Source organism: Lemur catta, unplaced genomic scaffold, assembly GCF_020740605.2.
Source record: "Lemur catta isolate mLemCat1 unplaced genomic scaffold, mLemCat1.pri scaffold_43_ctg1, whole genome shotgun sequence".
Taxonomy (NCBI): domain Eukaryota; kingdom Metazoa; phylum Chordata; class Mammalia; order Primates; family Lemuridae; genus Lemur; species Lemur catta.
In genome coordinates, this window is record NW_025423850.1 from 770,699 (window position 1) to 790,193 (window position 19,495).

Sequence of the window (19,495 nt, forward strand, 5' to 3'; positions counted from 1 at the left end):
AGGGAGCTGTGTTTGCTCCCTACTGTGGTGTCAGAAATTGGAGGAAGACACCGGTATTCAATCTTTGTTTAAAATGATTTATGGTGGGTCTAGAGAATAGTTTTGAACGTTTATTTTTTTATTTTTATTTTTTTGAGACACAGTCTTGCTCTATTGCTGGGGCTAGAGTGCCGTGGCATCAGCCTAGCTCACGGCAACCTCAAACTCCTGGGCTCAAGCCATCCTCCTGCCTCAGCCTCCCAAGTAGCTGGGACTACAGGCATGTGCCACCATGCCCGGCTAATTTTTTCTATATATTTTTTAGTTGTCTGGTTAATTTCTTTCTATTTTTAGTAGAGACGGGGTCTCGCTCTTGCTCAGGCTGGTCTCGAACTCCTGACCTCGAGTGATCCTCCTGCCTTGGCCTCCCAGAGTGCTAGGATTACAGGCATGAGCCACCGTGTCCGGCCTAGTTTTGAATGTTTATTAAGGTATGAATGAATGAAAGACTGGATGATTGAATATGTTTTACCTACACTGGCAGAGATGTGATTTTTTTTTTATTTTTAAAAACTATCAATAAGAGCTTAAAACTGGGTTAACTTTTCAGTAGGTGTGATACTTTCAGTAGGTGTGAGCCTTTCATCATAATGATTTAATACACATCTAGGCTCAAAATCCGAAGTAAACATAAGGATTAAAAATGGAATATTTGAAAAAATCAAACGAACCATTGCGTATGATTCAGCAACAATAATTTTTGCAGGTCCTTATCTTCCTTCTCTTCCCCAGGTTGTCTGCTCCTCTTTATTTCTTCAACCACCAACTCAATACTCTTTCCTATCTCTCATCTTAACTAGGCCAGCAATTCTCTGTGGTAAATGGTCTTCAAACTAGCATACGTCTAACCCTGGGGGTTACAGACAGGCTTTCCAAGGAGTGTGTGTTCAAGTGTAGTATTAGAGGAATCAGTGTATAAACCCTCAACCTCTGTGTGTTCCCTTGCTTCCAAGAGATCTGCTTGGGAAGGTGCCCACCATGGGACAAACAGGTTCTCCTTTCCTGCTTCGTTCGTGTTCTCTTCTTTCGCTTTACAAAAGAGAGGGGCAGCTGCCATCCCACCCACTCTTATGGGGGTGTACAGCCTGAGATACGACAAAGGCTTTAGGGTGCAAAGCAAAGGGACAATTCTAAGCATTGTTACCCTCACTAAAAAGTAAATGACAAATAAATCTTTTTGCTAGTCAAGTTATTTCTAATAATTTGCTTTAAATCAAAATTGAAAAAGAATCTAATTACATTCACAGGTGATATCTCATCAATGATCTATATGTGATTTTTCACATGTAAGTTTGAAGGATTTTAAGAAATCAAGACATTGCTCTTAGGAAAACACATTTCTATGCCTATAATCCCAGTGCTTTGGAAAGCCAAGGTGGGAGGATCGCTTGAGGTCAGGAGTTCAAGACCAGCCTGGCAACATAGTGAGACCCCTGTCTCTACAAAAAACTGAAAAAAAAAAAAAAAAAAAAGGTCAGGTGTGATGACACACACCTGTAGTCCTAAGTATTGGGGAGGCTGAGGCAGAAGGCTTGTTTCAGCCCAGGTGTTTGAGGTTACAGTGAGCATTATCGCACCAGTGCATCCAGTGTGGAAGACAGAGTGAGACCCTGTCCTAAAAAATCAAAGAAAGAAAGAAAGAAAAAAGACAGCACATTTCATTACAATTTACTTATGTGAATACATCTCCTTAGTATATATTACATATGTAATTATATATTAATGTATATAAAATATAATATACTAATAAAATACATTATGTATATTATATAATCATATACACACAGGGAGTAAAGAATTTCTGCTGCACCCTGCCTCTTTCTAGGAATAAGTAGTATTCCTCTATGAAAGCATAAATAACAGTAAAATATCTCCATTCATGAGGCATCTTTTTTTTTTTTTTTTTTTGAGACAGAGTCTCGCTCTGTTGCCCGGGCTAGAGTGAGTGCCGTGGCATCAGCCTAGCTCACAGCAACCTCAAACTCCTGGGCTTAAGCGATCCTACTGCCTCAGCCTCCCGGGTAGCTGGGACTACAGGCATGCGCCATCATGACCGGCTAATTTTTTTTTTCTATATATGTTTTAGTTGGCCAGATAATTTCTTTCTATTTTTAGTAGAGACGGGGTCTGGCTCTTGCTCAGGCTGGCCTAGAACTCCTGACCTTGAGTGATCCACCCACCTTGGCCTCCCAGAGTGCTAGGATTACAGGTGTGAGCCACCGCGCCCAGCCGAGGCATCTTTTTAAGAGAGGAAAATAATTGAAATTTACCTTTTTTGTGTTTAATAATTATTTATCAACTTTGTGACATACACTTATGCTATTTTGATCAAAAACTGTTGTTCACTCTAATGAGTAATCAATCCCAGGAAACACATAAAGCTGGCCACAAAATTCAAATTAAAATTTACATGCACACTTTTTGTCATAGTAAAGAATGAGGAGAAATAAAAGACTTTCCAGTACAAAACCTAGTAGGAAAAACTTCTGTGGTTGGAACTAGTGTGAAATATGAATTTAAGGAGAAAAAGATACAATGTAAAATTTCCTTTAAAGGAATATTTCTACATTTTTTTTAAATGTACAGCAGTGGGCATAAAATAGCCATGGTATTTAGATTCCTCTGGAAACATTAAAAAATGTTGTCACCATTTTATTTTAAAACATCCAGTTTGCAATATTTTTTAAATAATATATCCACTGGAAATTTTAGATGTCAATTGAAAAGTTTGTGAGAGGTCATAGATTTAGAATTAAAAATGTTTGCAGAACAGTCCACTGAAGTATATTAGAGTACATTATTATATTATATTATTATTTGCAAGCATGAGGATTGCATTAATGATGCTGTACAAGAAGAATAAGTCACTCTTGAGTTCTCTGATACATAAAAATTTTATGTCCACATGTAAATGTTATGAAGAAAGACCTCAGGCTTCATTCCTCTCCTAATCACCACTCACTTCTTGAATTCTGCAACCTCTCTTTCCTGACAGTTTTTCAAAACACTCTGTTGGCTAATGGGTCCATAGAGGACTGGAAAGACCCATATTAAGTACTTTAATTGAAACAAGAAGTCTGCTTTGGTCGCTGTTAAGTCTTATGCACCCTACTTTTTTCAAGTTAACTCCTATTGACAACTGATGTAGAATTCAGACAAATTAGAGGGCAAATTCAAGGCTCTCGACCAAGGAAAACAAACATAATCAGAGAAAACCAGGAGACTTAAAACATGCCAGTGGATATGGAGTTATGGAAAAAGTGAAGAAAAAGTGTTGAAAACATATTAAAAATGAAAACCAATACCAAAACCATTCTCCATTTATGGGCCTGTAACAGGCAGCAGTTTTATTAAAGTTGTGTGCATGAATCGACCCATTCATTCATTCATTCTACATGTTCCATGCATTTTCCTGGGGGTTGAGATACAAAGAGGAATAAGATGTTGATTGCATTCATAAATAAACAGAAAGGGACAATAACCCTGATTATAGGAAAATAGTTAATTGCTCTTTGAGTAACCCATGAAAGAAATGGTGTGGGTCTGAGCTAAGGGGTGGTGGGAATAGAAATGAATGCAACATTTTAGATATTTGGGCTTTAATGTGTTGAAATAATTGAATGGACACAGGATGTGGAATGGGGAGAAATCTAGGTACCTGCTTCAGGCAACTGGGTGACGGGTCTGGGGCTGGTTTTCACCAGCTTAGGGAAGATCAGAGGAAGAGCTGGTTTTTGGGGACAGGCAGTTTCTATGGCACAAGGAAAGAAAGACGTCTTGGAGACAGCTGTGTGGCGTAATAAGATCAGTCAGTGTTTGGGTAAGAAAAGTGTGTGAGTGAAACTCTGAGGACCACCAGCTTCTCAAGGGAGAAAGGAAAGGAAACTGACAAAGGCAGACAAGGAAAAGCAGGAACAGCAAAGGCTGGAAGAAGGCAGGTGGGGTAAAGACAGGAAAGTCTTTACTGCATGGATAGGAGTCACCTTGGGGGAAGAATCTCCCCTGGGTGGGGGTGAGTGGGAACAAGAAGACAGTGAGGGAGAAGTGAAGATACTGTGTACTAAATCCTGTTTGTTATGCTTTAAACCATTGCTTATAAACTGTAATTCATCTAGCCTTCCAAATATTTAAGGATCTGCTGAGTGAAGTAAATGGAATCATGAGGAGAGGATAAAATGTATTTTCTGAACTTCAATATCAGGAGCCCAAAATACCCTGAAAAGCTAAACGTAATGAGGCACGTACCAAGCTGGTGCCTGGGTTTGAGGCTCCCTCTACTTTTTCCAAGATTTCCCTTGTTTGTCAGATAATTAATCTTTTCCCAAAATACCTAACTTACTACTCCTCTGTGATGGAAAATTCCATCAGGGTAGAGACCAAGTCTGTTTTGTTCATCACCATTTCCCTGGAACTCAGCACAGACCCCAGCACATAGTAGATGACCAATAAATAGTTATTGAATAAATGAAAGAATATCTAATGTTTCAGAGAAATGACAGAAGCTATATTTGAGAAGGGGAAAGCCTGGGAGATTAGAGGAATCATTCCTTTGCCTTTTATTTGGGAAATAAAGAAAATTTAAGTGTACCATTCATCCAGCAAATATTTATTGAGTGCACATGTGATCGTAATGTTGGGTGTCCATTCTGCCTTTTATAACTCCGTTTAGGTCTTTCCTTGGATCAGCCTAACTGCACAAGGATTGGCACATTTTCCCATAGAGCGAGTTCTAGTAATAATATCTATTATTTGTATGCAACACAAATTCAATAAAGGCTTTCTTTTTCTTTTATTAATATAAGCAGACCTCAACCTTCCTTATAGACAAGACACACCTGGGAACTTGTTAAAAATGCAGAACCCAGGTCCACACACCGTGGAAATTCATATACTCAAGATCTGAGCTGGAACATGAGAAATGACATGTTTAGCAAGCACCCCATACTCTAAAAAACAAAGCCTAAATTATTTGTCTAGAATATAATTATCTAGGCTCTGGCCCATTGCCCAGGGCACACTTCATTAATTATATCCTCATTAATAAGGACCAGAGACTAATGCAGTCATATGTAGCAATCAGCGTTAACGTTAATTGAAATTTAGATCTGATGTCTCTCCTTTCTTTGAGCAGTTTTCCCATGTTTAGCGTAGAGGACTTCATTAATGATTTGTGACAGGAAGATGTGAGGGAGATGATTTGCAAGTAATTGTGACGTGTGTTTCCACTTAGGATGCCTTTCTTCCCAAGCCTGCGCGCTGTGGCTTCCGAGCTCTGTGGACGGCATTGCAGGGAGAGGGCCCCAGCTCACTGCGACTCAGCCATAGCGAAGGTTGACATTCACTTCTGTGCAGTGATAAGTCTGCCCAGGAACCTGCTCATTTGATTCTCATGACCTCTTTGCACCCTCTCCTTTCCAATTTTCCACGAAGTTTGGATCTCTTTCAGTCAATGTGCATTGAGCAGGAGGTTGAAAAGTTGAAGAGAATCTACAGGCAGTATCTATTATGGCGGAAGGGATCATAGAAGGAATTCTGCGTGTTCGACATAAAGAAAATTATATGTATTTGGTGGAAGTCCCGGGGATGGGAAGGATGCAGTGTCAAGGGACCACGATTCCTCAGAGTTGCAGCCAAATATTTGAAGGGCTGTCATGTGGAAGCCACAGTTAAGCCCCCCTGGGCTACTCCAGAGCCAAGCTAGGGCCAACGAACAGACAGGCAGGGAGAAGTATTCTTACTCAATATGTGAATTTTTAAAAATAACAACTATAGCCCTTTAAAAGGCGAATGGTTAATTTTCCTGACTTTTATACAGATTCTAGTTATCAGCCCTTTATTGGATGTGTAGCATGGAAATATTTTCTCCCATTATGTAGGTTGTCTATTTGCTTTAATGGTTGTTTCTTTCCTTGGCTGTGCAGAAGCTTTTTAATTTGATCAGGTCGCACTTAGTTATTTTTGTTGTTGCTGTGATTGTCTTTGGGGTCTTGTTCATACATTCTTTGTGTAGGCCGATATATAAAAGAGTGTTTCCAATATTTTCTTCTAAAATTCTTTGTGGTTTCATGTCTTAGGTTTAAGCTTGCTACCGATCATGAGTTGATTTTTGTGAGAGGTAAGATCCTGTTTCAGTCTTCTACATGTGGCTATCCAGTTTTCCCAGCACCATTTATTGAATAGGGATTCTTTTCCCCAATGTATGTTTTTGTCTGCTTTGTCAAAGGTCAGACTGCTATATGAGGATGATTTCATATCTTGGGATTAAAAAGTGGGCAAAGGACATAAACAGAAACTATTCAAAAGAAGACAGACTAATGGCCAACAAACATATGAAAAATTGCTTAACATCTCTAATCATCAGGGAAATGCAAATCAAAACCACAATGAGATATCACTTAACTCCAATGAGAATGACTTTTATCAAAAAGTCCCAAAACAACAAATGTTGGCCTGGATGCAGGGAGATAGGAACACTCATACACTGCTGGTGGGACAGCAAACTAGTGCAACCTCTGTGGAAAGCAATATGGAGACACCTCAAAAAAACAAAAGTAGAACTATTAATACTATTTAATCCAACAATCCCACTACTGGTATTTACTCAAAGGAAGAAAAGACATTCTATAATAAAGACATCTACACCTAAATGTTTATAGCTGCACAATTCACAATTGCAAAGATGTGGAAACAATCCAAGTGCCCACCAATACATGAGTGGATTAATAAAATGTGGTCTATGTATACCATGGAGTACTACTCAGCCATAAAAAATGATGAACTACCTACTCTATTATCATGGATGGAGCTGGAGGAGATTCTTCTAAGTGAAGTATCACAAAAATGGAAAAACAAGCCCCACATGTACTCACCATTAAATTGGCACCAATTGATCAACATTTATGGGCACATACAGAAGTAACATTCATCAGGTGTCAGGCAGGTGGGAGGGGTGAGGAGGGGATGGGTAAATCACACTTAATGGGTGCAGTGCACGCTTTCTGGGGGATGGGCACGCTTGTAGCTCTGACTTGGGCAATGCAAAGGCAATATACATAACCAAAGTGTGTGTACCCCCATAATATTCTGAAACTTAAAAGAAATTTTAAAAATTTAAACATAAAATCAAATAAATTTAAAACACACACACACACACACACACACACACACACACATACACACACACACAGAAGATGAACAGTATCCAGAATGCATAACTCCACAGAGACATTGCAGATTGGTAGTTGGCGGGGGCTGGGGGTGGAGGGAGGAAGGGGCAATGACTCATTTTAATGAGTACACGGTTGCTTTAGGGGGCAATAAAAATGTTTTGGAACTAGATAGAACTGGTAGTTGCAAAACTTTGTGAAGGTACTGAAGGCCACTGAATTGTGCCCTTAAAATGGTTAATTTTATGTTATGTGAATTTCACCTCAATTAAAAGAAATGAATTAGCAGAGGAATTATTTGAAATGGAGATTTAAAAAAATTCTACTTGCTTTAAAACTATTTGATGAGTGAATTCAGTTCGTGGTTAAGTCTAAATCAATAAAAATCAAACATTATTCTCATAAACAAAAAAGTGCATGGATTGATTCATAGCCTATTAGGCTCATTATCTCTGAGAAAATATGTCAATGAAGGTTTTGTGATTATTCTTCAAGGAGAGAAAAAAGACATCTGCATTGGGTGGAAAGTGGCACTATAGTATGATCCAAGTGAATTTGCTTTTCTTTTAAAAAAACTTAATCTGTTTTCCTTAAAATAATTTCAATTTTGTTACAAAATTTCTGTTGCTATTTGTAGAACATTTGGAGAGAAATCAGAAAACATTAATGAGAAATATAAACAACTTTCAATGACTATACAATGTAACACATATGTGTGTTCAGAGTACTTAACTATTCTTTTCCTTAGGTTGCTTCTAATCTTCAATTTTATAAGGAATACTGCTATGAAACTTGTGTACATGTTCATTTTACATTATTGCAATAAGATAGGTAACTAGAAGTAGAATTAGTTTGTCACCAAGAGACCTTTGAACTCTAATATTTAGTCAGTTTGTGTATAGTTGGCCCTTTATATCCATGGGTTCTATGTCAGTGGATTCAACCAACGGCTTATCAAAAATATTTGGGGAAAAATGCTAAACAATAAAAAATAATACAACAATAAAAATAATGCAAAAAATACAATATAACAACTATTTACGTGGCCTTTACCTTGTATTAGGTATTATAAGTGATATAGAGATGACAGAGCATACAGAAGGATGTACACAGGTTTTATGCAAATGTACGCCATTTTATATTAGAGACTTGAGCATCTGTGGATTTTGGTATCTGCAGGGGGTCCTGGAACCAATTGCCCTTGGATCCTTAGGGGCGACTGTATCTGTTTGGGAAATCAAGTGTCCGTGGTCCAGGGAAAGATGGATGAGGAAGCCGCTGCAGCCCCTAATAAGAATGAGTGTGGAAACTGACACTTCAAAACTCCTGACCCGGCGGAGAAGCCAGCAAACCAGACGGAAGTTGAGCAGCGGCAGAGAAAAGAGCATTGATCAGCTTTCCATCTTCTCAGGACACCTATCCAACCATTTCATGGTGATCTTTGCTCAGGCAAATGGTTTTTAAGCATAATAGATTTTTGCTGAAGACCCAGTTGCTGTTTCAATGCAAGGGAACAGTGAGAGGCAAAGGAAGGTTATGTGAGGTTGGTTCTTCTCAACATAAATACAGAGAAGAATTTGCTGGTGCAGAATGAAGAACACATGTGAATAGAGCATTAGGATGAAACCTCTGACGGTGTGTGAAATAGATACCTACTAGTTAGGGAAACGTCTTAGCATCAAATAGGATAATATCCTTCAATATTAATACAAAATTATAAAATGTAAAGAAATGATTTGTTTGGATAACTTAGGAACAAGGTAGTAGAATAATTCTGGAGGTAATAACTACACCTGTTTTCCTACTACTAAGGCCCTTTTCCTCCTTTCACAGCTACTATTAATTTTGATCAGAGTTTCCCAAAGGGAGGTTCCCTGACTAATAGCATCAACATCACCTGGGAGGAAATGCAAATGTTTGCACCCTCCCTCCTACTCCACTACCCAGACCTACTGAATTAGAAACTCTGAGGAGGAGATAGGGTGCTTTGGAGCCCAGCAATCTGGTTTTTAACAAGCCCTCACAATAATTCTGGGTTTTTGTACATGAGCTTTCTGTTACATGACACATAGGCAGAGGACTTTAATGATAAGACTTTAATAATTCAATACAATTTGCTCTCCGTTAAATGAAATACATTTTTACTTCCCTGAGACATTGATTTTAAAGAAAAATGATAAAAGCAATATAACATCTGAGATCCTACATGTTTTAAGCACTATATATAAAAAAGTCTTAAAAATCATTCCATATAAAATTTTCATGTAACACACATTCATAGTTCAGTTTATTGGTAGGAATTTGTTAAAAATTTCCCTTAAAATTTGAAAAGTTAATGCCCTCATATTAGTAGACATTTAATATTCTCTATAATCCCAATCACTGTTCCTGAGCTCTCCATTTTAAAGTACTCCACTTCAGCACTTCCAACTAGACATAAATTAATTCGTTCTCAACAAATACTTATTGTGAACCTACCATGTGCCAGGTATGTTGCAGGCACTAGGAATACAGCAGAGATGGCCCCACCTTTCCTAGAAGTTACATTCTAATAATGGTATACAGATAATGAAATCGTAAATGACATAAAAGTAAGATATTTTCAGATAGCAGGAAGTACTATGAAGAACATAAAACAAGATAATGGGAGAGACAATGATTTGGGCTAGGAAGTCATTAGATTGAGAGGTTGGGGGCACCTTTCTAAGGAGGAGGATACAACCTGAGACCCCAATAGCAAGAAGGGATGATTTCTTGGAAGAGGGAACAGGTAGCATAGGGATGAACCGGGATGGGGACAAACTTGTCCAGCCCTTAGAAGACAAAGGCCAATGTGGCTAGAGCCTAGTGGACTAGCAGGACAGTACCAAGAGATGAGAATGAGGCAGATGGAGACCAGTTCATGAATGGCCCACTGAGCTATGATAAAGTGTTTGAATTCTATTGTATGTTTAGTGAGAAGCCATTACAGGGTTTAAAGTAGCAAATTGACATGATCTAATTTTATGTCTCAAAAACTTAGAACAGTTACTGCTTTACAGAGAAAGGAAGGTATACTGGTGGGAATGGAAGTGGAAGACCATTTAGGAGGCTATTGGAATAATCTATAAATGAAAAGTCATGGTGGATTGGGCTAGGGTGAGAACAGTGGGGAAGAAGAGAGGAAAATGCCTTTAGGACACTTTTCAGGGATAAAAGAACAGGATGAATATTCCATTAGATGTGAGAGTGAAGCAAAGTTTTTGAAGTAAGAAAGACTAGAGGAACAGGGAGTTTGGGGTAGAAATCAAGGATTTAATTTTGGCCACATTAAGTTTGAGATGTCTATCAGATATCCAAGTGGAAAACTCAGGTAAGTTGTTGAATATAAGTCTAAAGTTGAGGTGAGAGCGAGATGTAAACATCGGGTGAGCAACAATGTTTAAAGTTAGGGATGCAGATGAACATATTTAGACAGAACTGGAGAAGAACGAGAGCTAAGGACACAGCTCTGGGGCTCTCCAACCTTAAAAAGTCACACAGAGAAGGAGGAACCAGAAGAGAAGAATGAGAAGAAACAGCCAGAAGTGAATAGGTTAAACGGGGAGGGAGTGGTGTCACATAAGCCAAGAGAAGAAGGTGTTAGAGGAAAGACTGGGCAGCTGTTTGGAATGTGATTGAGATCAAGTAGGCAGAGAGACAAAATGGCTGAGGGATCTAGCAACACGGAGGTCACGGTGGACTTATCAAGAGTGACTTCAGTGATGTTCAACAAGGAAGCCATTCTCAACGAGGATGAGGAGAGAACAAGAGGCATGGAAGTAGGAACAGTAACTCAGTAACTATAAGCGACACTTTTTTGGAAATTTTGCTGCAGACTGAAAGGGTAGCAGGAAGGGGGAGGGGAGCAGATGGTGAGGTTAGGGAAGGGGTGTGGATTATTTCAGCGCAAGTCCTGCAGTTGTGCTGTTAATCTTGTTTTTCAATGAAACAACAACAGATGATTCCAACGAATCCTATAAGTCCCCAAACATATCATATTCTCCCCAGTCTAATCAATTGGATCATAACTTCCTCCACTCACAGTCTTGAGTATTTTACTAAATGATTGTTATTAAATGGCTGTGTTAGTCCAGCACCTTTTTGCCTCACTATCCCTCTCCATGGTTTAAAATATTAATCTCTGTTACTGTCCTCCCTGTTAATGAGGCCGAAATACATCAGAATTAGATAACATCTCAGAAGTGCTGTAAGTCTCCCGGAAGTACCCTGTATCAGTGAGGCTTTTATTATTTTTTCCTCATTCACTCATTTCCTTTCTCTCTCTGGGAGGGCACTTTTGAGATTACATGAGGTTGGAATTTATGAGTTAGACAACACAAATACTTAACACAGTACTAGCACTTAAGGAAAAAGGGGTAGGGATCATTGGAAAATATTGTAAATTTTGGGACTAACAATTTGGTTTTGTGGGCTTTCTTCCTGAGGCTGTGTTCCAGAGAGGGCAATAAAGGGTAAAACTCGTTAGTGCATCATTATCTTTTGTCTGAAGGAAACAATGTGTGGTTTCTGGGCAGCCCACTTGGTGTTTGCATTGGTCCTGGAAACATTTCAAAACAAATATATTGTTTGAACAATTCCCCTTCTTGAACATGAAAAGACCACCACTAAACCACAGAGTTGATGCTAAATTACTAGATGATGACTCCTCTGGCTCCTAAAGGTTTCTAGATCTCAGTCATTGAACTCATGGATTTTTCTAATGTGAAAGATCTAAGCCTTTATGGTAGATCTCCCATGCAGTCCGCTACCCCATGCCACCCCCCACCCCCCCCATGCTCCATGGACTTCTGAGAAGTTTGGTTTGCAATCAAGGTCATTGAGCTCTCTCCACCCCTATTTTTCCCCTAAGAGATGGGGTCTTGCTATGTTGCCCAGGTTGGCCTTGAACTCTTGGACTTAAGTGGTCCTCCCCCCAGACCTCCTTGAGTAGCTGGGACTATAGGCATGTGCCACTGTGCCTGGCTTAACCCTGACTTCTAATAGCAATTCTGTAGGAACTGCAAAATAGTCTTAGATCAAATCTGCAAATTCACAGTTATGAGTAACCATATAATTCATTAATAGATTTGATAATGAAAATCCAGTCTGATTTCTCTTTATTAAAATGAAGCATTAAATGGATGTTGGCGATTTTATTTGTAATCTGTTATTCTCTAACCTTATGTACCTTCCATAGCTTCCTTGGTGATTTCATTGGTCTCTTTTTCTTTTTCTTTTTTCTTTTTTTGATTGGTGATAATCAGAAGAGCATTTATGAGGAAACCGTAAAACCACATTTGGGGCCATCTGGGAAGAAAACTCCTTTCATAAGGAATTCCAGTAAGTATAATGCCATATATGGTGTCTCTCCAAAAGAGTATTATTTGATTTGGTGCTTCTTGTAATCAGTTGTCTAGATTTAAACAACAACAGAAATAATTACCTATCTCCTGGTTTGTATTATTGCCCAATTATGAGAAAGTTCCGGGGTTGTAATGTCAGAGACCTAGAAAACTCTAAGTGCCAGAAGAGTCATCGTATAGTAACAGAGCCTTGATTCTGAGCCTGAATTGTGGGTTTTAATTTTTGTTACTATTATTATTCTACAATCCAATGATGCATTAATAACATATATTAGAAGATGGTAGTCAGGCAGGGTGATTTTGAGTGTGAGCCCTGGAGCTAGATCACCTGGGCTCTAGCCCCGTTTCAGATACTTACTATTATACTAATGAACACGTTAGCAAGTTTTTAAACCTCTTTGTGCCAGGATTTTCTCATATATTAATTGGGGAAAAGAATACCACCTGCTCATGATGTTATGGTGAGGATTAAATAATATAAATCTTCCAGAATAAGTAGGTTTGTCAATAAATATTTGTCAAAAAAATGAAGTCCCATTTTTCAGATAAGAAAACTGAGCTTCCACCACTATTAAGAGCCAGGATTCAAACTTATAACTTTCTGACTAGAAGTTTCTTGCTTTTTTCCTAATATATCACAATCACTTCCCTTTACCTTTTTATAGTTTAACAATTTCCTTTCCTATTGCATCATTTTAAGTATCTAAGGAAAACTGTAAACTAAATAATATTTAAAAATTGACACAATCCATTGTTGGGTCATCTTGAAATTCTTAGTAAATTTTGTGCAAAGAGACCCACACTTTTGGTTGTCACTGAGTCCTACAAATTATAGAGATGATCCTTCATGTAATCTTATTTATTTGGAAGGTTTATCTCACAAATACAAAATGACCCAGACTTCCTGGCCCTCTAGATTGGAATTATATTAGTGATGCTAGGATAAGCCATAGCATAGATTCTTACTTCTTTTTGGGCTAAGAGACTACATAGGCTAATATTTTAAGGAAATGAATAGTATAAACAATGAACAATGAATGACAGACAATGGAGACTCGGAAGGTGGGGGAGGAGGAGGGTGGATGATGAGAAAATACAATACCCTAAAGCAATCTACACATGTAACAAAATTGCACTTGTGCCCCATAAATTTATATAAATAAAAAGAAAATGAGCACTAAAATTCTCTTAAATTCATTCATCAGACCATACTTATTTAAGAGTTTACTATATGCTCAAAGAAGTGGTTCCCAAATTAATTGCACACGTCATGGCACATGTGCACAAGCACAGAGATGGGAACACGCAAATCAAAGGGCTCCTGGGGGTCCATACATGAGCACGTTCAAACCTCAAGGCCAAGAATTCTGGGGCTTGGCTCCAGGCCTCTCCTGGCCATCCCTGATTTCTGAGGCACATTTATAATGTCTGGCATGTGGATTAGCAAACCCTTCAATAAATTCCAGAGACATTCCATGATTTTCAAAACAATTATGAATGTGTTGAAAATAACAAAAATTCTGAAATGTGACATTATAGCTAGGAACACCCATAGTGCCAGCCAAAAATAGGAATCCTACTATATAGACTCACAACGTACCCTCAGCTTGCAAAAGCCCAAATCCTATGTGGCATCAATAAAATGCATTTTGGAGATGCTGAGAAAGTGAAGACGCTACTTTACAAAGCACCAACTTTCACCAGCAATGTTACCTCTATTCAGTTTCACAGTAAGGACAAAATTTTGTAATGCCTGCAAATCATGCCCGTTAAACTCGTTTCACAGCAGCTAAAGAGTTGGTTTTCACGTATCTAAAGATATCAATTTCTCCCAACTAAACTGGGGTATCATTGACCTACTTGTGCTCTGGGAAGGCACGTATATTCTTGGAAGGGCAAGGGAATAAAGAGATGCCGGTGTAGAAGCAAAAATCACAAAATCACAAATTTGGATAAAAATTTGCATGCATGGTTTGGCACTGCTAAACATTGCAAATTGGAAAACAAAAACTCTCAAAGTACGTATGGTCTTTACAAATGACAGCTTGCTTATATTTCTTGATGAATTTATTTCTTGACAGAAGGTCAGTTAATTCTAAAGACCAGTGTTCTTATGGGTTTTCAGGGTGCATTAAATTTTTGTTCTTATTGAGAGTATGCTGCTTTTTCCAGGTTTCCTGAATTTAGGGAAGGAACAAAGCTGATTGTCAGCTTCAAGATACATCGTCTTGGTGGAAGCCAAATATTAGGAATTGATTCATTTTTATATGTGTTAGGCTGAAAGCTCATAACTATGTGAAGGAATCTTACAATGGTTCTTTTAAAAAGCTGATATTTTTGGAAGGTGAAGATTCACTCCCTAAATTTTCTAACTGTACAATTCACATACTAGTTTAAGGAAAAACAAAGATTAATGATAACGTATGGGGCTACTTGCTTGCACAGTGAATGGTCGTAGATTGGGGGTAATTGGTATTTATTCTCACCCTGTCCATGATAATACAGGTAGCTCCTTGCTGATGTCACTGTTTGGAGACAGGGAGGGACAATAACTGAAATTTCAAAGAAAACCCTGAAATGAAGAGGAAAAGATTATTAGAGAAAGAGCCCATATTAAAATGAAAGAGGAAGTATAGAGCACAGACTCCTGAAATGACTCTGCCAGGCAAAGCCATGAGGAACACTCTGGGCAAAGCCCCACCTTGATCACAATGACTTTGGCTTGTGGCACATTCAAGGACCCAGTGAATGCTCTATCTTGGCAAAGCAGTTTTGGCGCAGTAGTAACTAAGAAGGATAGTAGAGATTTAATGGTAAATACATTCTACAGCCTTTCTGTTAATATTAACATCCAGTGGGGAAACAGAACAGGAACCACTAATAATGAAAATGTACAGTAAATTTATGAAATGATTCCAGGGAAATCTTTAGAGGTCCTTAGAGAAAGTCACCAGTGTCAGCAGTAAAAGGCACCTCTATGCTATCAGTTCCTTTTATAAGAATGTTTGTCCTTGGCCCTGAGAAAACATTGGCTTACACGTGTATAACTTCTAGTAATTTAGGTTACAATTCTCTCCAGTGTTTGCTGGGACCAAAGCCTGTTTGGTCAGATACAATACATCAAAATTCCACGCCCCTATTTTACTCTATTGTTTGGAGGACCTTTCCAGGAAAGAACACTTCTTCCATGTTGAAACAACTCGTGTATAAATAGATGTCTTGAGCTTTTCAAAAGAACAAGGAGCCATAGGGAAGAAACAAAACAAACAAGTCAAATCAAAGATTGTTCTTTACACCTCCTAAAAGACTTCTTTGTAAAGAGATTCAACAATGACTTTAAAAAAAAAGTAGATGATAATGCTACTTATTTATTTTTGCATGAATAGTGTATGTACATATAGGAACATAATTCAACAATTAGGAAATGGAATACAGTGAGGAGTTTCTAGCCCTCCCTAACCCTTGGCCCAATGGGTATATGATATAATCAGTTTGTGATCATCGTTCTAAAGCAGAGTTTCTCAACCTTAGCACTGTGAACATTTTGGGCTGGACAATTCTATGCTGCAGGGAGCTGTCCTGCATATCATATTAATAGAATGTTCAGTAGCATCCTGGCTTCTACCCATTAGATACTAGTATCAGTCCCTCCCTCTCTCCCCAGATACCACACCAAAAATGTTCCCCACACATTCGCAAATGTCCTTCAGGGAGACATTTAACAATGTATCTAAAGAAAACTCTGTAAGGGTACATAAAGAGTATTCTCACTGTTTGGGGGAACTGCACAGTCATTCATTAAGTGAGTTCTGAAAATGTATTTAGCTGGTAACTTATTGATGATTCTTTATATATGTTTGCATTATTTGCAGTTCCATGCAGGGTTGCAATAAAAAATTTTATACATAGGTCTTTTAAATATAAATATGTAAAATTTTAACTTTATTATAAACTCCTGGAAGAAAAACTGCTAGGTGAAAGGCTGTGTGTTTGTAATTCTGACAGGTATTTCCAAACAGTTTTCTTTAAAGAACATACAAATTTACTTTCTCAGCAACAATATATTCTTGCCAACAGAGTGTGATGTTAACATTTGGATTTTTGCCAATCTCATAGGTAAAAATTGGTAGCTCAGTGTTTTTTTTTAATTTTCATTCCCACATTAAGAGGTTAAGTAACTTTTCATTTGTTTAAGATCTTATATATCTTTTTATGAAATGTCTATTTGTATCTTTTACTCCTTTAGACTGATTTTTAGAAGCCATTTAACTATTATGCTCTGTGTCTATTACATGCATTACTATATTTTTTTATCCAGTTCATTGTATTTTGATTTGATTTGCTTATGGAACAGGATAACGAGTTCATAAAAAACATGGTGTATGAGTGTGGTGTGTGGTGTGTGTGGTGTGTGATGTGTGGTGTATGAGTGTCATGTGTGTGGTGTGTGTGGTGTGTGTGGTGTGTGGTGTCTGTGTGACGAGTGCGGTGTGTAGTGTGTGTGTGGTGTGTGATGTGTGACTGTGTGGCGAGTGCAGTGTGCGGGGTGTGTAGTGTGTGGTGTATGAGTGTCATGTGTGTGGTGTGTGGCATGTGACTGTGTGGTGAGTGCGGTGTGCGGGGTGTGTGACTGTGCGGTGTGTAGTGTGTGGTGTATGAGTGTCATGTGTGTGGTGCGTGGCGTGTGACTGTGTGGCGAGTGCAGTGTGTGTGGTGTGTGGTGTGTGTGATGTGTGGTGTATGAGTGTCATGTGTGTGGTGTGTGGTGAGTGTCATGTGTGCCGGGTGTGTGACTGTGTGGTGTATGAGTGTCATGTGTGCGGTGTGTGGTGCGTGGCGTCTGACTGCGTGGCGAGCGCGGTGTGCGGGGTGTGACGTCCGTCGCCCACAGGCGCAGGCCGGCGCAGCCCTGTCCCTGCCGAGCAGGCGCCGCGTCTCTGGGGCCGCAGAGCCGCGGCCCGCGGGAGCGAGGAGGAGCCGAGCAGCGGCGCGAGCTGGGACTTCGCATCTGACACGGGAGGACCCGGTCCGTGGGCGCGTGGTGGGGACACTGCGAGTCCCGGGACTTTTCCGGGGACTTGGTGTGGGGCGGTTGGAGCCGCGAGGCCCTGGAGCTCGGGCTGTCCTGGGACAGCAGGGCTGGTCCCGTGCTGAGGACGCGGGGCGCCCTGGCGGTGCGGCTCGGTCGCAGGGGGCACGTGGCCCTCGGCCGCCCGGGCGCTGGGACCCCGCCCCGCCTCCCCGCGGCTCCGGCCGCAGCCGCCGCCCAGGTGCAGCCGCCGGGCGTCCCCGCGCGCCCCTCGCCCGCCCGCGACTTCCTGGTTTGCGGAAGGTGCCGCGGCGCCGGCGCAGGAACTGCGAGGCCGGCTGCGGGGGCGGCGGAGAGGGGCCGGCCACGCCGCTGCTGTCGCGGAGGCTTTGGGGGGTGGGGGGCGGGCGTGGGCCCGCCGCCACCGCCACCGCCGCGGCCGTGAGGAGCCCCCTGCCCGGCGGCGCGACCCCGGCGCCCGGGGCGGCGGCTTCCAGGCCGGCGGGTCGGCGCTGCCCGGGCGCGGCGGTGGGAGCGCCGGCGTCGCCGCGTCGGGGGGGAGGGGCGGCCGCGGCGCCGCCCGCTGAGGGGACCGGCCCGTCCCGGGTGTGTCCGGCGGGACGGTCGCTGCCCTGTGAGGCTCCGGGAGGGAGGAGCGTTGAGGTGGAGCGGTCGCTATTTGAAGCGCTTTCTGAGCATCCAGGTCACCGTGTCTTTCTGACTTGCATTGACCAGTGTGTCTCGGCTGTTCCTTCTGCAGTTTCTTCTGGTTAACTTGGCCTCTGACGTTTGTGGACGAGGCGCCAGGTCTGCACGGTGCCCGCAAATGCCACGCGACTAGACGGCACTTTGTGTGTGCGCTACAGTATCCGTCAGTGGCTATGTTACTTCAGGAGATTGGGTAAAAAGCGGTTTAATAACGATGGTGATTTTGTTTCTAGGTGTCTCGGAGGCCTGAGCTGCGCATTTCCCTCCTGAAACTCCGGGGAGAATCCCCCTCCCCGCCGCCTCCCGCCGCCCGCGCCCCGTCAGCGTCGTGTGTTCCCGTCACTGGGAACGGCCTTTCGGATCTCACAGAAGCATGACTGAACCAATGTTTAACTTTTACCCCTAAGAGAGGTACTAAAGGGCATTAGGCAAATAGGAAAATTGTGTCATTTGGAACTGTTTTCATTGTTTGACAGCTGGTGGAAAGGGGGAGTAAGTCCACCCGGGAGGCTGCAGAAGGAATCAGAGTTGAGATTTTTTCCCACTGAAACCGGTTAATGGTGGGAGGGCTGAGGAAATGTGTATCTGTGAATTAATTTATATGGCTTGTCACTTTCTATGTTTCTAGATCATGTCTTGTAACAAAAATTTTCTAAAAATCAGTATTTATTTAGAAGTCAGAGCTGGCTTTATTTTCTTGAAGGAGGTACGTGTTAAAAACAGCCAATGTGTAATACAGAGACACTAAAGTCTCGTCAGCAGGAATAACTGAAAGATGGTAACACTTTGGACTTGTGGTATCAGACTAGGCCTATTTTTTTACCCTCTGATGGAAAGAGAGATAAAACAGAACTCTGTTTTGAAAAAAAAGTGTCTTAATAGATTTCAATTTACAATTTGAAATTTAACCAATGAATAGGTTAAACGTGTGGCAAGTTAGTAAAAACAGTAAGTTCTGACTGATGAAAATCAGCCTTACAGTTTGTAGCGGGAAAATTTAATCTGGGGGCTGATGTCCAGTTTCCCCAATGATAATTGGTATGAAAGAAGTCTTTTTTTGTTATCTTTCGAGTCTCTGAATAGTTTGCTACTTTAAACATGCCTAAGTACCGTAAATACATCTCAAGGAAAGTATATGCAAAGTATCCCATTCGTGGACCTTTACAAAT

At 40.6% G+C, this 19,495-nt stretch overlaps 1 long non-coding RNA gene across 8 annotated transcripts in view; it reads left to right on the plus strand.

Annotated features, from left to right (window-relative positions):
* Window positions 1-17,488: 17,488 nt before the first annotated feature.
* LOC123629788 overlaps window positions 17,489-19,495 on the plus strand; it is a 32,948-nt gene continuing 30,941 nt past the window's right edge. For 4 of the 8 annotated variants that reach the window (XR_006732247.1, XR_006732245.1, XR_006732248.1 and 1 more), the window contains exon 1: window positions 18,432-18,737. This is a non-coding gene — a long non-coding RNA (uncharacterized LOC123629788). Of the gene's footprint in view, window positions 17,631-17,906; window positions 17,922-18,413; window positions 18,738-19,495 lie in introns of those variants that run through there. The other 4 variants (XR_006732251.1, XR_006732250.1, XR_006732252.1 and 1 more) reach the window with 4 other exon arrangements.